This window comes from Protopterus annectens, chromosome 16.part0 (genome assembly GCF_019279795.1).
Source record: "Protopterus annectens isolate FY-2018-M chromosome 16.part0, PAN1.0, whole genome shotgun sequence".
NCBI classification, from domain to species: domain Eukaryota; kingdom Metazoa; phylum Chordata; order Ceratodontiformes; family Protopteridae; genus Protopterus; species Protopterus annectens.
The window spans coordinates 863,450,578-863,472,782 of record NC_056750.1 but is presented as its reverse complement, the minus strand read 5'-3'; positions in this window follow the sequence as shown (position 1 = coordinate 863,472,782).

Genomic DNA, 22,205 nt, shown 5'->3' with positions numbered 1-22,205 from the left:
ACAGTGTATGTATGACTCTGTGCACAGGTCACTACTCATTGTTTACAGTGTGTGTATGACTCTCTTGATACTTATTCCAGGGCAATGGCTACTGGTTCTGTTTTGAGGAGGTTTGCATAGCTATATTCTCAGAACTTCCTGGTTCATGTTAAAATGAGATTTTAAATTCAGCCTTAAATGGAGATTTAGTGTTTGGCCACTTGACTGCAGAGGTGATTAAAAATTGTGATGAAAGGAGCAAGTTGATCCAGGGAATCTCTAACATTTTTAGCCCTCCTTTTCCAAAATCTCCAAGGGATTTTCTATCTTCTCTTCTGATTTTTGCTAAAAAGCAGAATAAATAGCCTCAACAAAATACAGGGGGTTCCAAAAAGAAGTCTAAAATGTTCGAAAACTAAAGACAGGTCACCAAGTCTGAATGACTATTAAAGAGACCTTGTGACCCCCTCCCACCCTGGCCTCTTTTTTTTTGTCCAGAAAGTCTGAATCTCCATCTTTTTCTTTAGTAACAGATGGTTTAATAAAATTGGGTTCTAGAAATCATTCATTGAGGTTCCAAATGGAAAGAATTCCTTCTTTCCAGAGGGTCATTCCTTATCCTCCAGATCAGACTCTCTTGTTTTTTCTGATTCTTCATCATATGCTGTTCCAAGGAGTGAACTAGTTCCTCCTTCCCAGATGGAGAAGGGTTTTTATTCAAGGATGTTTTGAGTGCCAAAGGAAAATGCTTAGAGACCAGTTCTGGATCTTCCTATCCTAAACTTCTTTTTGATAGTACCCAAATTAAAATTATATAATTTCAGAACCTGTTCAAAACCTGTTATCACTTATTCCTCTTTCAGGTTTCCTGGTAACACTAGACTAAAGATGCTTATCTTCACATCTCTATTCAAAGATTGTATGTGTCTGGATCACATTACCAGTTCCTGGCCTTATCCTTTGGATTGTCTACTGCACCAGGGTGTTCACAAAGTGTCTATTCCAGTAATAGCTCATTGCAGGATACAGTGTAGCCAATTTTTTTTCCATATTTAGACAGATTGCTTATATTTGCAGAGTCTTTTTCAAAATGTCAGGATTCTCTCTTTTGGGTAAAAGGTCTGTTATACAAGCTGGTATTCCAAGAGAATGTACTAAAGTCTTTCTTGGCTCCTTCATGTAGGACTGTGTTCCTGAATGTCAGCTGGACACCTCAGTTCAAACAGCTTTTCTTCCACAGGAAAAAACAAATGGGTCTATGTCTAGATCTGTTTCTAAGGTTTTCCACTCACCGTGAGGAAATACCTCAGGATTTTGGGTCTCATGGCATCTATGATTCTCATGATACCCCTAGCAAAACTCCACATGAGAAAGATACAGTGGCTTCTAAATTTCTTTGGTCTCAACACCGACAACCTTTATCTTTTCAAAACCCAGTTCTGGGGTTTGTCAGAAAAGAAATCATTTGGGGGAGACAACAGATATCCTTAATCCAGGTCTCCCCTTTTCCCTCCTTACTCCAAAGCAGTCAGTCACCACAGATGCTTTTGACTTTCTTTGGGGAATAGGTGTGGGACACCAAAGACAGACTGAAGCAGTAAATATCAAGGAGATGCTTGCCTTGATCAAGGCACTTAGCTCTCTGGACCATCTTTAGTCCCCAGACCTCTTGAAGTGGTTACAGTCAATACTACAGTCATTTGGTACATCATCAAGCAAGGGAACCCCCCCCTTTACAGACTAGCTGTGCTAGCTTGGGGTATAGCTTCACAGCACTGTCTCACTCTACAGGCATCCTACATTTCGTCAGAGTAAAACTGTGTGGCAGGCAAGATGAGCAGGACCAGGGTAGACAATCACAAATGGAAACTAGTTCAGGAAGTCTTGCAAGTTTTGATCCATCTGTGGGAGGTTCATTTAGTTGACCTCTTTGCCCCCTGTCTGAACAATCAACTGGCAAGATTCTGTTCTAGCACAACATGCACAGAAGGACTGGAAGACAGATGCCTTTTCTTTTCCTTGGACAGGAATGTTCATGTATGCTTTTCCACCCTTTCCATTGATATTCAAGATACTTCTGACGATTCAGAAGGAATCCCCCAAGATCATTGTGGTGCTTCCATTCTGGCTCAGGCAACAGTGGTTCTCCATTCTTTTGTAAACTGTCAGGGGCAATTTTCACCAGCTTTCTCACAGACTGGAGCTACTCCCACAAGAATGGGGTGTTTGATACACCTGGGCATTAATCAGCTTCAGTATAATTACTTTTAGGTGCCAGTTTACTGGGGACATGCAGCAGGTACTGATGAAGCCAAGAAAGCCTGCTTCTTATTTCTCTATCAAGGTTCATTTATTGGCAATTTCATTATACCTCCTCTTTCAATGCAGTCTTGTGTCAAAATGTTTTTGAAAGAGGGTTTGCATAAGAGGCCTCCAAGAAAACTGGTGGCTCTTCCTTGGGATCTTAATTTTCTGTTAAGGATGCTCATTCTTCCTCCATTTGAACTAACTATAACCTGTTATGTTTTTTGGAGGAACCCCACAGAGACACAGGGTGAACATGCGAAGTCCAAACAGCTCTGGCCAGAAGTCAGGATTGAACCTTGTGCATGGGAGGTGAAAATCTTAGCCATTCTGCTAACTGGTCTCCAGAGAAATATTGATAGTGATTGATAAACTAATACTCAGAGTTGTAGAAAGTAAGATGGGAGATCAGCAGCTGGGATTCAGATCAGGATGCAGCACAAATGACCCAATGTTTTAGTGAAGCCGGTGTTCTCCAGAGAAATATTGATAGTGATTGATAAACTAATACTCAGAGTTGTAGAAAGTAAGATGGGAGATCAGCAGCTGGGATTCAGATCAGGATGCAGCACAAATGACCCAATGTTTTAGTGAGGCAGATGGTGTCCAGAGAAATATTGATAGTGATTGATAAACTAATACTCAGAGTTGTAGAAAGTAAGATGGGAGATCAGCAGCTGGGATTCAGATCATGATACAGCACAAATGACCCAATGTTTTAGTGAGGCAGATGGTCTCCAGAGAAATATTGATAGTGATTGATAAACTAATAGTCAGAGTTGTAGAAAGTAAGATGGGAGATCAGCAGCTGGGATTCAGATCAGGATGCAGCACAAATGACCCGATGTTTTAGTGAGGCAAATGGTCTCCAGAGAAATATTGATAGTGATTGATAAACTAATACTCAGATTTGTAGAAAGTAAGATGGAAGATCAGCAGCTGGGATTCAGATCAGGATGCAGCACAAATGACCCAATGTTTTAGTGAGGCAGATGGTGTCCAGAGAAATATGTATAGTGATTAATAAACTAATAATCAGAGTTGTAAAAAGTAAGATGCGAGATCAGCAGCTGGGATTCAGATCAGGATTCAGCACAAATGACTCAATGTTTTAGTGAGGCAGATGGTGTCCAGAGAAATATTGATAGTGATTGATAAACTAATACTCAGAGTTGTAGAAAGTAAGATGGGAGATCAGCAGCTGGGATTCAGATCAGGATGCAGCACAAATGACCCGATGTTTTAGTGAGGCAGATGGTGTCCAGAGAAATATTGATAGTGATTGATAAACTAATACTCATAAACTAATACTCAGAGTTGTAGAAAGTAAGATGGGAGATGAGCAGCTGGGATTCAGATCAGGATGCAGCACAAATGACCCAATGTTTTAGTGAGGCAGATGATCTCCAGAGTAATATTGATAGTGATTGATAAACTAATACTCAGAGTTGTAGAAAGTAAGATGGGAGATGAGCAGCTGGGATTCAGATCAAGATGCAGCACAAATGACCCAATGTTTTAGTGAGGCAGATGGTCTCTAGAGAAATATTGATAGTGATTGATAAACTAATACTCAGAGTTGTAGAAAGTAAGATGGGAGATCAGCAGCTGGGATTCAGATCAGGATGCAGCACAAATGACCTTATGTTTTAGTGAGGCAGATGGTCTCCAGAGAAATATTGATAGTGATTGATAAACTAGTACTCAGAGTTGTAGAAAGTAAGATGGGAGATCAGCAGCTGGGATTCAGATCAGGATGCAGCACGAATGACCTAATGTTTTAGTGAGGCAGATGGTGTCCAGAGAAATATTGATAGTGATTGATAAACTAATAGTCAGAGTTGTAGAAAGTAAGATGGGAGATCAGCAGCTGGGATTCAGATCAGGATGCAGCACAAATGACCCAATGTTTTAGTGAGGCAGATGGTGTCCAGAGAAATATTGATAGTGATTGATAAGCTAATACTCAGAGTTGTAGAAAGTAAGATGCTAGATCAGCAGCTGGGATTCAGATCAGGATGCAGCACAAATGACCCAATGTTTCAGTGAGGCAGATGGTGTCCAGAGAAATATTGATAGTGATTGCTAAACTAATACTCAGAGTTGTAGAAAGTAAGATGGGAGATCAGCAGCTGGGATTCAGATCAGGATGCAGCACAAATGACCCGATGTTTTAGTGAGGCAGATGGTCTCCAGAGAAATATTGATAGTGATTGATAAACTAATATTCAGATATGTAGAAAGTAAGATGGGAGATCAGCAGCTGGGATTCAGATCAGGATGCAGCACAAATGACCCAATGTTTTAGTGAGGAAGATGGTTTTCCAGAGAAATATTGATAGTGATTGATAAACTAATACTCAGAGTTGTAGAAAGTAAGATGGGAGATCAGCAGCTGGGATTCAGATCAGGATGCAGCACAAATGACCAACGTGAGGCAGGTGGTCTCCAGAGAAATATTGATAGTGATTGATAAACTAATAGAAAGTAAGATGGGAGATCAGCAGCTGGGATTCAGATTAGGATACAGCACAAATGACCCAATGTTTTAGTGAGGCAGATGATCTCCAGAGAAATATTGATAGTGATTGATAAACTAATAGTCAGAGTTGTAGAAAGTAAGATGGGAGATCAGCAGCTGGGAATCAGATCAGGATGCAGCACAAATGACCCAATGTTTTAGTGAGGCAGATGGTCTCCAGAGAAATATTGATAGTGATTGATAAACTAATACTCAGATTTGTAGAAAGTAAGATGGGAGATCAGCAGCTGGGATTCAGATCAGGATGCAGCACAAATGACCCAATGTTTTAGCGAGGCAGATGGTCTCCAGAGAAATATTGATAGTGATTGATAAACTAATACTCAGAGTTATAGAAAGTAAGATGGGAGATCAGCAGCTGGGATTCAGATCAGGATGCAGCACAAATGACCCAATGTTTTAGTCAGGCAGATGGTGTCCAGAGAAATATTGATAGTGATTGATAAACTAATAGTCAGAGTTGTAGAAAGTAAGATGGGAGATCAGCAGCTGGGATTCAGATCAGGATGCAGCACAAATGACCCAATGTTTTAGTGAGGCAGATGGTGTCCAGAGAAACATTGATTGTGATTGATAAACTAATACTCAGAGTTGTAGAAAGTAAGATGGGAGATCAGCAGCTGGGATTCAGATCAGGATGCAGCACAAATGACGCAATGTTTTAGTGAGGCAGATGGTGTCCAGAGAAATATTGATAGTGATTAATAAACTAATACTCAGAGTTGTAGAAAGTAAGATGGGAGTTTAGCAGCTGGGATTCAGATCAGGATGCAGCACAAATGACCCAATGTTTTAGTGAGGCAGATGGTGTCCAGAGAAATATTGATAGTGATTGATAAACTAATACTCAGATATGTAGAAAGTAAGATGGGAGATCAGCAGCTGGGATTCAGATCAGGATGCAGCACAAATGATCCAGTGTTTTAGTGAGGAAGATGGTCTCCAGAGAAATATTGATAGTGATTGATAAACTAATACTCAGATTTGTAGAAAGTAAGATGGGAGATCAGCAGCTGTGATTCAGATCAGGATGCAGCACAAATGACCCAATGTTTTAGTGAGGCAGGTGGTCTCCAGAGAAATATTGATAGTGATTGATAAACTAATACTCAGAGTTGTAGAAAGTAAGATGGGAGATGAGCAGCTGGGATTCAGATCAGGATGCCGCACAAATGACCCAGTGTTTTAGTGAGGCAGGTGTTCTCCAGAGAAATATTGATAGTGATTGATAAACTAATACTCAGAGTTGTAGAAAGTAAGATGGGAGATCAGCAGCTGGGATTCAGATCAGGATGCAGCACAAATGACCCAATGTTTTAGTGAGGCAGATGGTGTCCAGAGAAATATTGATAGTGATTGATAAACTAATACTCAGAGTTATAGAAAGTAAGATGGGAGATCAGCAGCTGGGATTCAGATCAGGATGCAGCACAAATGACCCAATGTTTTAGTGAGGCAGATGGTCTCCAGCGAAATATTGATAGTGATTGATAAACTATTACTCAGAGTTATAGAAAGTAAGATGGGAGATCAGCAGCTGGGATTCAGATCAGGATGCAGCACAAATGACCCAATGTTTTAGTGAAGCCGGTGTTCTCCAGAGAAATATTGATAGTGATTGATAAACTAATACTCAGAGTTGTAGAAAGTAAGATGGGAGATCAGCAGCTGGGATTCAGATCAGGATGCATCACAAATGACCCAATGTTTTAGTGAGGCAGATGGTCTCCAGAGAAATATTGATAGTGATTGATAAACTAATACTCAGAGTTGTAGAAAGTAAGATGGGAGATCAGCAGCTGGGATTCAGATCAGGATGCAGCACAAATGACCCAATGTTTTAGTGAGGCAGATGGTGTCCAGAGAAATATTGATAGTGATTGATAAACTAATACTCAGAGTTGTAGAAAGTAAGATGGGAGATCAGCAGCTGGGATTCAGATCATGATACAGCACAAATGACCCAATGTTTTAGTGAGGCAGATGGTCTCCAGAGAAATATTGATAGTGATTGATAAACTAATAGTCAGAGTTGTAGAAAGTAAGATGGGAGATCAGCAGCTGGGATTCAGATCAGGATGCAGCACAAATGACCCAATGTTTTAGTAAGGCAGATGGTGTCCAGAGAAATATTGATAGTGATTGATAAACTAATACTCAGAGTTGTAGAAAGTAAGATGGGAGATCAGCAGCTGGGATTCAGATCAGGATGCAGCACAAATGACCCGATGTTTTAGTGAGGCAAATGGTCTCCAGAGAAATATTGATAGTGATTGATAAACTAATACTCAGATTTGTAGAAAGTAAGATGGAAGATCAGCAGCTGGGATTCAGATCAGGATGCAGCACAAATGACCCAATGTTTTAGTGAGGCAGATGGTGTCCAGAGAAATATGTATAGTGATTAATAAACTAATAATCAGAGTTGTAAAAAGTAAGATGCGAGATCAGCAGCTGGGATTCAGATCAGGATTCAGCACAAATGACTCAATGTTTTAGTGAGGCAGATGGTGTCCAGAGAAATATTGATAGTGATTGATAAACTAATACTCAGAGTTGTAGAAAGTAAGATGGGAGATCAGCAGCTGGGATTCAGATCAGGATGCAGCACAAATGACCCGATGTTTTAGTGAGGCAGATGGTGTCCAGAGAAATATTGATAGTGATTGATAAACTAATACTCAGAGTTGTAGAAAGTAAGATGGGAGATCAGCAGCTGGGATTCAGATCAGGATGCAGCACAAATGACCCAATGTTTTAGTGAGGCAGATGGTGTCCAGAGAAATATTGATAGTCATTAATAAACTAATACTCAGAGTTGTAGAAAGTAAGATGGGAGATCAGCAGCTGGGATTCAGATCAGGATGCAGCACAAATGACCCAATGTTTTAGTAAGGCAGGTGTTCTCCAGAGAAATATTGATAGTGATTGATAAACTAATACTCAGAGTTGCAGAAAGTAAGATGGGAGATCAGCAGCTGGGATTCAGATCAGGATGCAGCACAAATGACCCAATGTTTTAGTGAGGCAGATGGTCTCTAGAGAAATATTGATAGTGATTGATAAACTAATACTCAGAGTTGTAGAAAGTAAGATGGGAGATCAGCAGCTGGGATTCAGATCAGGATGCAGCACAAATGACCCAATGTTTTAGTGAGGCAGGTGGTCTCCAGAGAAATATTGATAGTGATTGATAAACTAATACTCAAAGTTGTAGAAAGTAAGATGGGAGATCAGCAGCTGGGATTCAGATCAGGATGCAGCACAAATGACCCAATGTTTTAGTGAGGCAGATGGTCTCCAGAGAAATAGTGATAGTGATGGATAAACTAATACTCAGAGTTGTAGAAAGTAAGATGGGAGATCAGCAGCTGGGATTCAGATCAGGATGCAGCACAAATGACCCAATGTTTTAGTGAGGCAGATGGTCTCCAGAGAAATATTGATACTGATTGATAAACTATTATTCAGAGTTGTAGAAAGTAAGATGGGGGATCAGCAGCAGGGATTCAGATCAGGATGCAGCAGAAATGAACCAATGTTTTAGTGAGGCAGATGGTCTCCAGAGAAATATTGATAGTGATTGATAAACTAATACTCAGAGTTGTAGAAAGTAAAGATGGGAGATCAGCAGCTGGGATTCAGATCCGGATGCAGCACAAATGACCCAATGTTTTAGCGAGGCAGATGGTCTCCAGAGAAATATTGATAGTGATTGATAAATTAATAGTCAGAGTTGTAGAAAGTAAGATGGGAGATCAGCAGCTGGGATTCAGATCAGGATGCAGCACAAATGACCCAATGTTTTAGTGAGGCAGATGGTGTCCAGAGAAATATTGATAGTGATTAATAAACTAATACTCAGAGTTGTAGAAAGAAAGATGGGAGTTCAGCAGCTGGGATTCAGATCAGGATGCAGCACAAATGACCCAATGTTTTAGTGAGGCAGATGGTGTCCAGAGAAATATTGATAGTGATTGATAAACTAATACTCAGAGTTGTAGAAAGTAAGATGGGAGATCAGCATGTGGGATTCAGATCAGGATGCAGCACAAATGACCCGTTGTTTTAGTGAGGCAGATGGTCTCCAGAGAAATATTGATAGTGATTGATAAACTAATACTCATATATGTAGAAAGTAAGATGGGAGATCAGCACCTGGGATTCAGATCAGGATGCAGCACAAATGACCCAATGTTTTAGTGAGGCAGATGGTGTCCAGAGTAATATTGATAGTGATTGATAAACTAATACTCAGAGTTGTAGAAAGTAAGATGGGAGATCAGCAGCTGGGATTCAGATCAGGATGCAGCACAAATGACCAAATGTTTTAGTGAGGCAGATGGTCTCCAGAGAAATATTGATAGTGATTGATAAACTAATACTCAGAGTTGTAGAAAGTAAGATGGGAGATCAGCAGCTGGGATTCAGATCAGGATGCAGCACAAATGACCCAATGTTTTAGTGAGGCAGATGGTGTCCAGAGAAATATTGAGAATAATTAATAAACGAATACTCAGAGTTGTAGAAAGTAAGATGGGAGATCAGCAGCTGGGATTCAGATCAGGATGCAGCACAAATGACCCAATGTTTCAGTGAGGCAGATGGTGTCCAGAGAAATATTGATAGGGATTGATAAACTAATACTCAGAGTTGTAGAAAGTAAGATGGGAGATCAGCAGCTGGGATTCAGATCAGGATGCAGCACAAATGACCCAATGTTTTAGTGAGGCAGATGGTGTCCAGAGAAATATTGATAGTGATTGATAAACTAATACTCAGAGTTGCAGAAAGTAAGATGGGATATCAGCAGCTGGGATTCAGATCAGGATGCAGCACAAATGACCCGATGTTTTAGTGAGGCAGATGGTCTCCAGAGAAATATTGATAGTGATTGATAAACTAATACTCAGATATGTTGAAAGTAAGATGGGAGATCAGCAGCTGGTATTCAGATCAGGATGCAGCACAAATGACCCAATGTTTTAGTGAGGCAGATGGTCTCCAGAGAAATATTGATAGTGATTGATAAACTAATACTCAGAGTTGTAGAAAGTAGGATGGGAGATCAGCAGCTGGGATTCACATCAGGATGCAGCACAAATGACCCAATGTTTTAGTAAGGCAGGTGGTCTCCAGAGAAATATTGATAGTGATTGATAAACTAATACTCAGAGTTGAGGAAAGTAAGATGGGAGATCAGCAGCTGGGATTCAGATCAGGATGCAGCACAAATGACCCAATGTTTTAGTGAGGCAGGTGGTCTCCAGAGAAATATTGATAGTGATTGATAAACTAATACTCAAAGTTGTAGAAAGTAAGATGGGAGATCACCAGCTGGGATTCAGATCAGGATGCAGCACAAATGACCCAATGTTTTAATGAGGCAGATAGTGATGGATAAACTAATACTCAGAGTTGTAGAAAGTAAGATGGGAGATCAGCAGCTGGGATTCAGATCAGGATGCAGCACAAATGACCCAATGTTTTAGTGAGGCAGATGGTCTCCAGAGAAATATTGATACTGATTGATAAACTATTATTCAGAGTTGTAGAAAGTAAGATGGGAGATCAGCAGCTGGGATTCAGATCAGGATGCAGCACAAATGAACCAATGTTTTAGTGAGGCAGATGGTCTCCAGAGAAATATTGATAGTGATTGATAAACTAATACTCAGAGTTGTAGAAAGTAAGATGGGAGATCAGCAGCTGGGATTCAGATCCGGATGCAGCACAAATGACCCAATGTTTTAGCGAGGCAGATGGTCTCCAGAGAAATATTGATAGTGATTGATAAATTAATAGTCAGAGTTGTAGAAAGTAAGATGGGAGATCAGCAGCTGGGATTCAGATCAGGATGCAGCACAAATGACCCAATGTTTTAGTGAGGCAGATGGTGTCCAGAGAAATATTGATAGTGATTAATAAACTAATACTCAGAGTTGTAGAAAGAAAGATGGGAGTTCAGCAGCTGGGATTCAGATCAGGATGCAGCACAAATGACCCAATGTTTTAGTGAGGCAGATGGTGTCCAGAGAAATATTGATAGTGATTGATAAACTAATACTTAGAGTTGTAGAAAGTAAGATGGGAGATCAGCATCTGGGATTCAGATCAGGATGCAGCACAAATGACCCGATGTTTTAGTGAGGCAGATGGTGTCCAGAGAAATATTGATAGTGATTGATAAACTAATACTCAGAGTTGTAGAAAGTAAGATGGGAGATCAGCAGCTGGGATTCAGATCAGGATGCAGCACAAATGACCCAATGTTTTAGTGAGGCAGATGGTGTCCATAGTAATATTGATAGTGATTGATAAACTAATACTCAGAGTTGTAGAAAGTAAGATGGGAGATCAGCAGCTGGGATTCAGATCAGGATGCAGCACAAATGACCAAATGTTTTAGTGAGGCAGATGGTCTCCAGAGAAATATTGATAGTGATTGATAAACTAATACTCAGAGTTGTAGAAAGTAAGATGGGAGATCAGCAGCTGGGATTCAGATCAGGATGCAGCGCAAATGACCCAATGTTTTAGTGAGGCAGATGGTCTTCAGAGAAATATTGATAGTGATTGATAAACTAATACTCAGAGTTGTAGAAAGTAAGATGGGAGATCAGCAGCTGGGATTCAGATCAGGATGCAGCACAAATGACCCAATGTTTTAGTGAGGCAGATGGTGTCCAGAGAAATATTGATAGTGATTAATAAACTAATACTCAGAGTTGTAGAAAGAAAGATGGGAGTTCAGCAGCTGGGATTCAGATCAGGATGCAGCACAAATGACCCAATGTTTTAGTGAGGCAGATGGTGTCCAGAGAAATATTGATAGTGATTGATAAACTAATACTCAGAGTTGTAGAAAGTAAGATGGGGGATCAGCATGTGGGATTCAGATCAGGATGCAGCACAAATGACCCGTTGTTTTAGTGAGGCAGATGGTCTCCAGAGAAATATTGATAGTGATTGATAAACTAATACTCATATATGTAGAAAGTAAGATGGGAGATCAGCAGCTGGGATTCAGATCAGGATGCAGCACAAATGACCAACGTGAGGCACGTGGTCTCCGGAGAAATATTGATAGTGATTGATAAACTAATAGAAAGTAAGATGGGATATCAGCAGCTGGGATTCAGATCAGTATGCAGCACAAATGACCCAATGTTTTAGTGAGGCAGATGATCTCCAGAGTAATATTGATAGTGATTGATAAACTAATACTCAGAGTTGTAGAAAGTAAGATGGGAGATCAGCAGATGGGATTCAGATCAGGATGCAGCACAAATGACCCGATGTTTTAGTGAGGCAGATGGTCTCCAGAGAAGTATTGATAGTGATTGATAAACTAATACTCAGATTTGTAGAAAGTAAGATGGGAGATCAGCAGCTGGGATTCAGATCAGGATGCAGCACAAATGACCCAATGTTTTAGTGAGGCAGATGATCTCCAGAGAAATATTGATAGTGATTGATAAACTAATAGTCAGAGTTGTAGAAAGTAAGATGGGAGATCAGCAGCTGGGATTCAGATCAGGATGCAGCACAAATGACCCAATGTTTTAGTGAGGCAGATGGTCTCCAGAGAAATATTGATAGTGATTGATAAACTAATACTCAGATTTGTAGAAAGTAAGATGGGAGATCAGCAGCTTGGATTCAGATCAGGATGCAGCACAAATGACCCAATGTTTTAGCGAGGCAGATGGTCTCCAGAGAAATATTGATAGTGATTGATAAACTAATACTCGGAGTTGTAGAAAGTGAGATGGGAGATCAGCAGCTGGGATTCAGATCAGGATGCAGCACAAATGACCCAATGTTTTAGTGAGGCAGATGGTGTCCAGAGAAATATTGATAGTGATTGATAAACTAATACTCAGAGTTGTAGAAGGTAAGATGGGAGATCAGCAGCTGGGATTCAGATCAGGATGCAGCACAAATGACCCAATGTTTTAGTGAGGCAGATGGTCTCCAGAGAAATATTGATAGTGATTGATAAACTAATACTCAGATAAGTAGAAAGTAAGATGGGAGATCAGCAGCTGGGATTCAGATCAGGATGCAGCACAAATGACCCAATGTTTTAGTGAGGCAGATGGTCTCCAGAGAAATATTGATAGTGATTGATAAACTAATACTCAGAGTTGTAGAAAGTAAGATGGGAGATCAGCAGCTGGGATTCAGATCAGGATGCAGCACAAATTACCCAATGTTTTAGTGAGGCAGATGGTCTCCAGAGAAATATTGATAGTGATTGATAAACTAATACTCAGAGTTGTAGAAAGTAGGATGGGAGATCAGCAGCTGGGATTCAGATCAGGATGCAGCACAAATGACCCAATGTTTTAGTGACGCAAATGGTCTCCAGAGTAATATTGATAGTGATTGATAAACTAATACTCAGAGATGTAGAAAGTAAGATGGGAGATCAGCAGCTGGGATTCAGATCAGGATGCAGCACAAATGACCCAATGTTTTAGTGAGGCAGATGGTGTCCAGCGAAATCTTGATAGTGATTGATAAACTAATACTCAGAGTTGTAGAAAGTAAGATGGGAGATCAGCAGCTGGGATTCAGATCAGGATGCAGCACAAATGACCCAATGTTTTAGTGAGGCAGATGGTCTCCAGAGAAATATTGATAGTGATTGATAAACTAATACTCAGATATGTAGAAAGTAAGATGGGAGATCAGCAGCTCGGATTCAGATCAGGATGCAGCACAAATGACCCGATGTTTTAGTGAGGCAGATGGTGTCCAGAGAAATATTGATAGTGATTGATAAACTAATACTCAGAGTTGTAGAAAGTAAGATGGTAGATCAGCAGCTGGGATTCAGATCAGGATGCAGCACAAATGACCCAATGTTTTAGTGAGGCAGATGGTCTCTAGAGAAATATTGATAGTGATTGATAAACTAATACTCAGAGTTGTAGAAAGTAAGATGGGAGATCAGCAGCTGGGATTCAGATCAGGATGCAGCACAAATGACCCAGTGTTTTAGTGAGGCAGGTGGTCTCCAGAGAAATATTGATAGTGATTGATAAAGTAATACTCAGAGTTGTAGAAAGTAAGATAGGAGATCAGCAGCTGGGATTCAGATCAGGATGCAGGACAAATGAGCCAATGTTTTAGTGAGGCAGATGGTCTCCAGAGAAATATTGATAGTGATTGATAAACTAATACTCAGAGTTGTAGAAAGTAAGATGGGAGATCAGCAGCTGGGATTCAGATCCGGATGCAGCACAAATGACCCAATGTTTTAGCGAGGCAGATGGTCTCCAGAGAAATATTGATAATGATTGATAAACTAATACTCAGAGTTGTAGAAAGTAAGATGGGAGATCAGCAGCTGGGATTCAGATCAGGATGCAGCATAAATGACCCGATGTTTTAGTGAGGAAGATGGTTTTCCAGAGAAATATTGATAGTGATTGATAAACTATTACTCAGAGTTGTAGAATGTAAGATGGGAGATCAGCAGATTGGATTCAGATCAGGATGTAGCACAAATGACCCAATGTTTTAGTGAGGCAGATGGTCTCCAGAGAAATATTGATAGTGATTGATAAACTAATAGTCAGAGTTGTAGAAAGTAAGATGGGAGATCAGCAGCTGGGATTCAGATCAGGATGCAGCACAAATGACCAAATGTTTTAGTGAGGAAGATGGTCTCCAGAGAAATATTGATAGTGATTGATAAACTAATACTCAGAGTTGTAGAATGTAAGATGGGAGATCAGCAGCTGGGATTCAGATCAGGATGCAGCACAAATGACCCAATGTTTTAGTGAGGTAGGTGGTCTCCAGAGAAATATTGATAGTGATTGATAAACTAATACTCAGAGTTGTAGAAAGTAAGATGGGAGATCAGCAGCTGGGATTCTGATCAGGATGCAGCACAAATTACCCAATGTTTTAGTGAGGCAGATGGTCTCCAGAATGATAAACTAATATTCAGAGTTGTAGAAAGTTAGATGGGAGATCAGCAGCTGGGATTCAGATCAGGATGCAGCACAAATGACCCAATGTTTTAGTGAGGAAGATGGTCTCCAGAGAAATATTGATAGTGATTGATAAACTAATACTCAGAGTTGTAGAAAGTAAGATGGGAGATCAGCAGCTGGGATTCAGATCAGGATGCAGCACAAATGACCCAATGTTTTAGTGAGGCAGATGGTCTCCAGAGAAATATTGATAGTGATTGATAAACTAATACTCAGAGTTGTAGAAAGTAAGATGGGAGATCAGCAGCTGGGTTTCAGATCAGGATGCAGCACAAATGACACAGTGTTTTAGTGAGGCAGATGGTCTCCAGAGAAATATTGATAGTGATTGATAAACTAATACTCAGAGTTGTAGAAAGTAAGATGGGAGATCAGCAGCTGGGTTTCAGATCAGGATGCAGCACAAATGACACAGTGTTTTACTGAGGCAGATGGTCTCCAGAGAAATATTGATAGTGATTGATAAACTAATACTCAGAGTTGTAGAAAGTAAGATGGGAGATCAGCAGCTGGGATTCAGATCAGGATGTAGCACAAATGACCCAATGTTTTAGTGAGGCAGATGGTCTCCAGAGAAATATTGATAGTGATTGATAAACTAATACTCAGAGTTGTAGAAAGTAAGATGGGAGATCAGCAGCTGGGATCCAGATCAGGATGCAGCACAAATGACCCAAAGATTTAGTGAGGAAGATGGTTTTCCAGAGAAATATTGATAGTGATTGATAAACTAATACTCAGAGTTGTAGAAAGTAAGATGGGAGATCAGCAGCTGGGATTCCGATCAGGATGCAGCACAAATGACCCAATGTTTTAGTGAGGCAGGTGGTCTCCAGAGAAATATTGATAGTGATTGATAAACTAATACTCAGAGTTGTAGAAAGTAAGATGGGAGATCAGCAGCTGGGATTCAGATCAGGATGCAGCACAAATGATCCAATGTTTTAGTGAGTTAGATGGCCTCCAGAGAAATATTGATAGTGATTGATAAACTAATACTCAGAGTTGTAGAAAGTAAGATGGGAGATCAGCAGCTGGGATTCAGATCAGGATGCAGCACAAATGACCCAATGTTTTAGTGAGGCAGATGGTCTCCAGAGAAATATTGATAGTGATTGATAAACTAATAGTCAGAGTTGTAGAAAGTAAGATGGGAGATGAGCAGCTGGGATTCAGATCAGGATGCAGCACAAATGACCCAATGTTTTAGTGAGGCAGATGGTGTCCAGAGAAATATTGATAGTGATTGATAAACTAATACTCAGAGTTGTAGAAAGTAAGATGGGAGATCAGCAGCTGGGATTCAGATCAGGATGCAGCACAAATGATCCAATGTTTTAGTGAGGCAGATGGTCTCCAGAGAAATATTGATAGTGATTGATAAACTAATACTCAGAGTTGTAGAAAGTAAGATGGGAGATCAGCAGCTGGGATTCAGATCAGGATGCAGCACAAATGACCCAATGTTTTAGTGAGGAAGATGGTTTTCCTGAGAAATATTGATAGTGATTGGTAAACTATTACTCAGAGTTGTAGAAAGTAAGATGGGAGATCAGCAGCTTGGATTCAGATCAGGATGTTGCACAAATGACCGAATGTTTTAGTGAGGCAGATGGTCTCCAGATTGATAAACTAATATTCAGAGTTGTAGAAAGTAAGATGGGAGATCAGCAGCTGGGATTCAGATCAGGATGCAGCACAAATGACCCAATATTTTAGTTATGAAGGTGGTCTCCAGAGAAATATTTATAGTGATTGATAAACTATTACTCAGAGTTGTAGAAAGTAAGATGGGAGATCAGCAGCTGGGATTCAGATCAGGATGCAGCACAAATGACCCAAAGATTTAGTGAGGAAGATGGTTTTCCAGAGAAATATTGATAGTGATTGATAAACTAATACTCAGAGTTGTAGAAAGTAAGATGGGAGATCAGCAGCTGGGATTCCGATCAGGATGCAGCACAAATGACCCAATGTTTTAGTGAGGCAGATGGTCTCCAGAGATATATTGATAGTGATTGATAAACTAATACTCAGAGTTGTAGAAAGTAAGATGGGAGATCAGCAGCTGGGATTCAGATCAGGATGCAGCACAAATGACCCAATGTTTTAGTGTGGAAGATGGTCTCCAGAGAAATATTGATAGTGATTGATAAACTAATACTCAGAGTTGTAGAAAGTAAGATGGGAGATCAGCAGCTGGGATTCAGATCAGGATGCAGCACAAATGACCCAATGTTTTAGTGATGCAGGTGGTCTCCAGAGAAATATTGATAGTGATTGATAAACTAATAGTCAGAGTTGTAGAAAGTAACATGGGAGATCAGCAGCTGGGATTCAGATCAGGATGCAGCACAAATGACCTAATGTTTTAGTGATGAAGGTGGTCTCAAGAGAAATATTTATAGTGATTGATAAACTATTACTCAGAGTTGTAGAAAGTAAGATGGGAGATCAGCAGCTGGGACTCAGATCAGGATGCAGCACAAATGACCCGATGTTTTAGTGAGGCAGATGGTCTCCAGAGAAATATTGATAGTGATTGATAAACTAATACTCAGAGTTGTAGATAGTAAGATGGGAGATCAGCAGCTGGGATTCAGATCAGGATGCAGCACAAATGACCCAATGTTTTAGTGAGGCAGGTGTTCTCCAGAGAAATATTGATAGTGATTGATAAACTAATACTCAGAGTTGTAGAAAGTAAGATGGGAGATCAGCAGCTGGGTTTCAGATCAGGATGCAGCACAAATGACACAGTGTTTTAGTGAGGCAGATGGTCTCCAGAGAAATATTAATAGTGATTGATAAACTAATACTCAGAGTTGTAGAAAGTAAGATGGGAGATGAACAGCTGGGATTCAGATCAGGATGCAGCACAAATGACCCAATGTTTTAGTGAGGCAGATGGTGTCCAGAGAAATATTGATAGTGATTGATAAACTAATACTCAAAGTTGTAGAAAGTAAGATGGGAGATCAGCAGCTGGGATTCAGATCAGGATGCAGCACAAATGACCCGATGTTTTAGTGAGGCAGATGGTCTCCAGAGAAATATTGATAAACTAATACTCAGATATGTAGAATGTAAGATGGGAGATCAGCAGCTGGGATTCCGATCAGGATGCAGCACAAATGACCCAATGTTTTAGTGAGGCAGGTGGTCTCCAGAGAAATATTGATAGTGATTGATAAACTAATACTCAGAGCTGTAGAAAGTAAGATGGGAGATCAGCAGCTGGGATTCAGATCAGGATGCAGTACAAATGATCCAATGTTTTAGTGAGTTAGATGGCCTCCAGAGAAATATTGATAGTGATTGATAAACTAATACTCAGAGTTGTAGAAAGTAAGATGGGAGATCAGCAGCTGGGATTCAGATCAGGGTGCAGCACAAATGACCCAATGTTTTAGTGAGGCAGATGGTCTCCAGAGAAATATTGATAGTGATTGATAAACTAATAGTCAGAGTTGTAGAAAGTAAGATGGGAGATGAGCAGCTGGGATTCAGATCAGGATGCAGCACAAATGACCCAATGTTTTAGTTAGGCAGATGGTGTCCAGAGAAATATTGATAGTGATTGATAAACTAATACTCAGAGTTGTAGAAAGTAAGATGGGAGATCAGCAGCTGGGATTCAGATCAGGATGCAGCACAAATGATCCAATGTTTTAGTGAGGCAGATGGTCTCCAGAGAAATATTGATAGTGATTGATAAACTAATACTCAGAGTTGTAAAAAGTAAGATGGGAGATCAGCAGCTGGGATTCAGATCAGGATGCAGCACAAATGACCCAATGTTTTAGTGAGGAAGATGGTTTTCCTGAGAAATATTGATAGTGATTGGTAAACTATTACTCAGAGTTGTAGAAAGTAAGATGGGAGATCAGCAGCTTGGATTCAGATCAGGATGTTGCACAAATGACCCAATGTTTTAGTGAGGCAGATGGTCTCCAGAGAAATATTGATAGTGATTGATAAACTAATACTCAGAGTTGTAGAAAGTAAGATGGGAGATCAGCAGCTGGGTTTCAGATCAGGATGCAGCACAAATGACACAGTGTTTTACTGAGGCAGATGGTCTCCAGAGAAATATTGATAGTGATTGATAAACTAATACTCAGAGTTGTAGAAAGTAAGATGGGAGATCAGCAGATGGGATTCATTCAGATCAGGATGCAGCACAAATTACCCAATGTTTTAGTGAGGCAGATGGTCTCCAGAGAAATATTGATAGTGATTGATAAACTAATACTCAGAGTTGTAGAAAGTAAGATGGGAGATCAGCAGCTGGGATTCAGATCAGGATGTAGCACAAATGACCCAATGTTTTAGTGAGGCAGATGGTCTCCAGAGAAATATTGATAGTGATTGATAAACTAATACTCAGAGTTGTAGAAAGTAAGATGGGAGATCAGCAGCTGGGATCCAGATCAGGATGCAGCACAAATGACCCAATGTTTTAGTGAGGAATATGGTTTTCCTGAGAAATATTGATAGTGATTGGTAAACTATTACTCAGAGTTGTAGAAAGTAAGATGGGAGATCAGCAGCTTGGATTCAGATCAGGATGTTGCACAAATGACCCAATGTTTTAGTGAGGCAGATGGTCTCCAGATTGATAAACTAATATTCAGAGTTGTAGAAAGTAAGATGGGAGATAAGCAGCTGGGATTCAGATCAGGATGCAGCACAAATGACCCAATGTTTTAGTGAGGCAGGTGGTCTCCAGAGAAATATTGACAGTGATTTATAAACTAATACTCAGAGTTGTAGAAAGTAAGATGGGAGATCAGCAGCTGGGATTCAGATCAGGATGCAGCACAAATGACCCAATGTTTTAGTGAGGCAGATGGTCTCCAGAGAAATATTGATAGTGATTGATAAACTAATACTCAGAGTTGTAGAAAGTAAGATGGGAGATCAGCAGCTGGGATTCAGATCAGGATGCAGCACAAATGACCCAATGTTTTAGTGATGCAGGTGGTCTCCAGAGAAATATTGATAGTGATTGATAAACTAATAGTCAGAGTTGTAGAAAGTAACATGGGAGATCAGCAGCTGGGATTCAGATCAGGATGCAGCACAAATGACCCAATGTTTTAGTTATGAAGGTGGTCTCCAGAGAAATATTGATAGTGATTGATAAACTAATACTCAGAGTTGTAGAAAGTAAGATGGGAGATCAGCAGCTGGGTTTCAGATCAGGATGCAGCACAAATGACACAGTGTTTTAGTGAGGCAGATGGTCTCCAGAGAAATATTGATAGTGATTGATAAACTAATACTCAGAGTTGTAGAAAGTAAGATGGGAGATCAGCAGCTGGGATTCTGATCAGGATGCAGCACAAATGACCCAATGTTTTAGTGAGGCAGATGGTCTCCAGAGAAATATTGATAGTGATTGATAAACTAATACTCAGAGTTGCAGATAGCAAGATGGGCAATCAGCAGCTGGGATTCAGATCAGGATGCAGCACAAATGACCTGATGTTTTAGTGAGGCAGATGGTCTCCAGAGAAATATTAATAGTGATTGATAAACTAATACTCAGAGTTGTAGAAAGTAAGATGGGAGATCAGCAGCTGGGATTCAGATCAGGATGCAGCACAAATGACCCGATGTTTTAGTGAGGCAGATGGTCTCCAGAGAAATATTGATAGTGATTGATAAACTAATACTCAGAGTTGTAGAAAGTAAGATGGGAGATCAGCAGCTGGGATTCAGATCAGGATGCAGCACAAATGACCCAGTGTTTTAGTGAGGCAGATGGTGTCCAGAGAAATATTGATAGTGATTGATAAACTAATACTCAGAGTTGTAGAAAGTAAGATGGGAGATCAGCAGCTGGGATTCAGATCAGGATGCAGCACAAATGACCCGATGTTTTAGTGAGGCAGATGGTCTCCAGAGAAATATTGATAAACTAATACTCAGATATGTAGAATGTAAGATGGGAGATCAGCAGCTGGGATTCAGATCAGGATGCAGCACAAATTACCCAATGTTTTAGTGAGTAAGATGGTTTTCCAGAGAAATATTGATAGTGATTGATAAACTATTACTCAGAGAGTTGTAGAAAGTAAGATGGGAGATCAGCAGCTTGGATTCAGATCAGGATGTAGCACAAATGACCCAATGTTTTAGTGAGGCAGATGGTCTCCAGAGAAATATTGATAGTGATTGGTAAACTAATACTCAGAGTTGTAGAAAGTAAGATGGGACATCAGCAGCTGGGATTCAGATCAGGATGCAGCACAAATGACCCAATGTTTTAGTGAGGAAGATGGTCTCCAGAGAAATATTGATAGTGATTGATAAACTAATACTCATAGTTGTAGAAAGTAAGATGGGAGATCAGCAGCTGGGATTCAGATCAGGATGCAGCACAATTGACCCAATGTTTTAGTGAGGCAGATGGTCTCCAGAGAAATATTGATAGTGATTAATAAACTAATACTCAGAGTTGTAGAAAGTAAGATGGGAGATCAGCAGCTGGGATTCAGATCAGGATGCAGCACAAATGACCCGATGTTTTAGCGAGGCAGATGGTCTCCAGAGAAATATTGATAGTGATTGATAAACTAATACTCAGAGTTGTAGAAAGTAAGATGGGAGATCAGCAGCTGGGATTCAGATCAGGATGCAGCACAAATGACCCAATGTTTTAGTGAGGCAGATGGTCTCCAGAGAAATATTGAGAGTGATTGATAAACTAATACTCAGAGTTGTAGAAAGTAAGATGGGAGATCAGCAGCTGGGATTCAGATCAGGATGTAGCACAAATGACCCAATGTTTTAGTGAGGCAGATGGTTTCCAGAGAAATATTGATAGTGATTGATAAACTAATACTCAGAGTTGTAGAAAATAAGATGGGAGATCAGCAGCTGGGATTCAGATCAGGATGCAGCACAAATGACCCAATGTTTTAGTGAGGCGGATGGTTTCCAGAGAAATATTGATAGTGGTTGATAAACTAATACTCAGAGTTGTAGAAAGTAAGATGGGAGATCAGCAGCTGGGATTCAGATCAGGATGCAGCACAAATGACCCAATGTTTTAGTGAGGCAGACGGTCTCCAGAGAAATATTGATAGTGATTGATAAACTAATACTCAGAGTTGTAGAAAGTAAGATGGGAGATCAGCAGCTGGGATTCAGATCAGGATGCAGCACAAATGACCCAATGTTTTAGTGAGGCAGATGGTCTCCAGAGAAATATTGATAGTGATTGATAGACTAATACTCAGAGTTGTAGAAAGTAAGATGGGAGATCAGCAGCTGGGATTCAGATCAGGATGCAGCACAAATGACCCAATGTTTTAGTGAGGCAGATGGTGTCCAGAGAAATATTAATAGTGACTGAT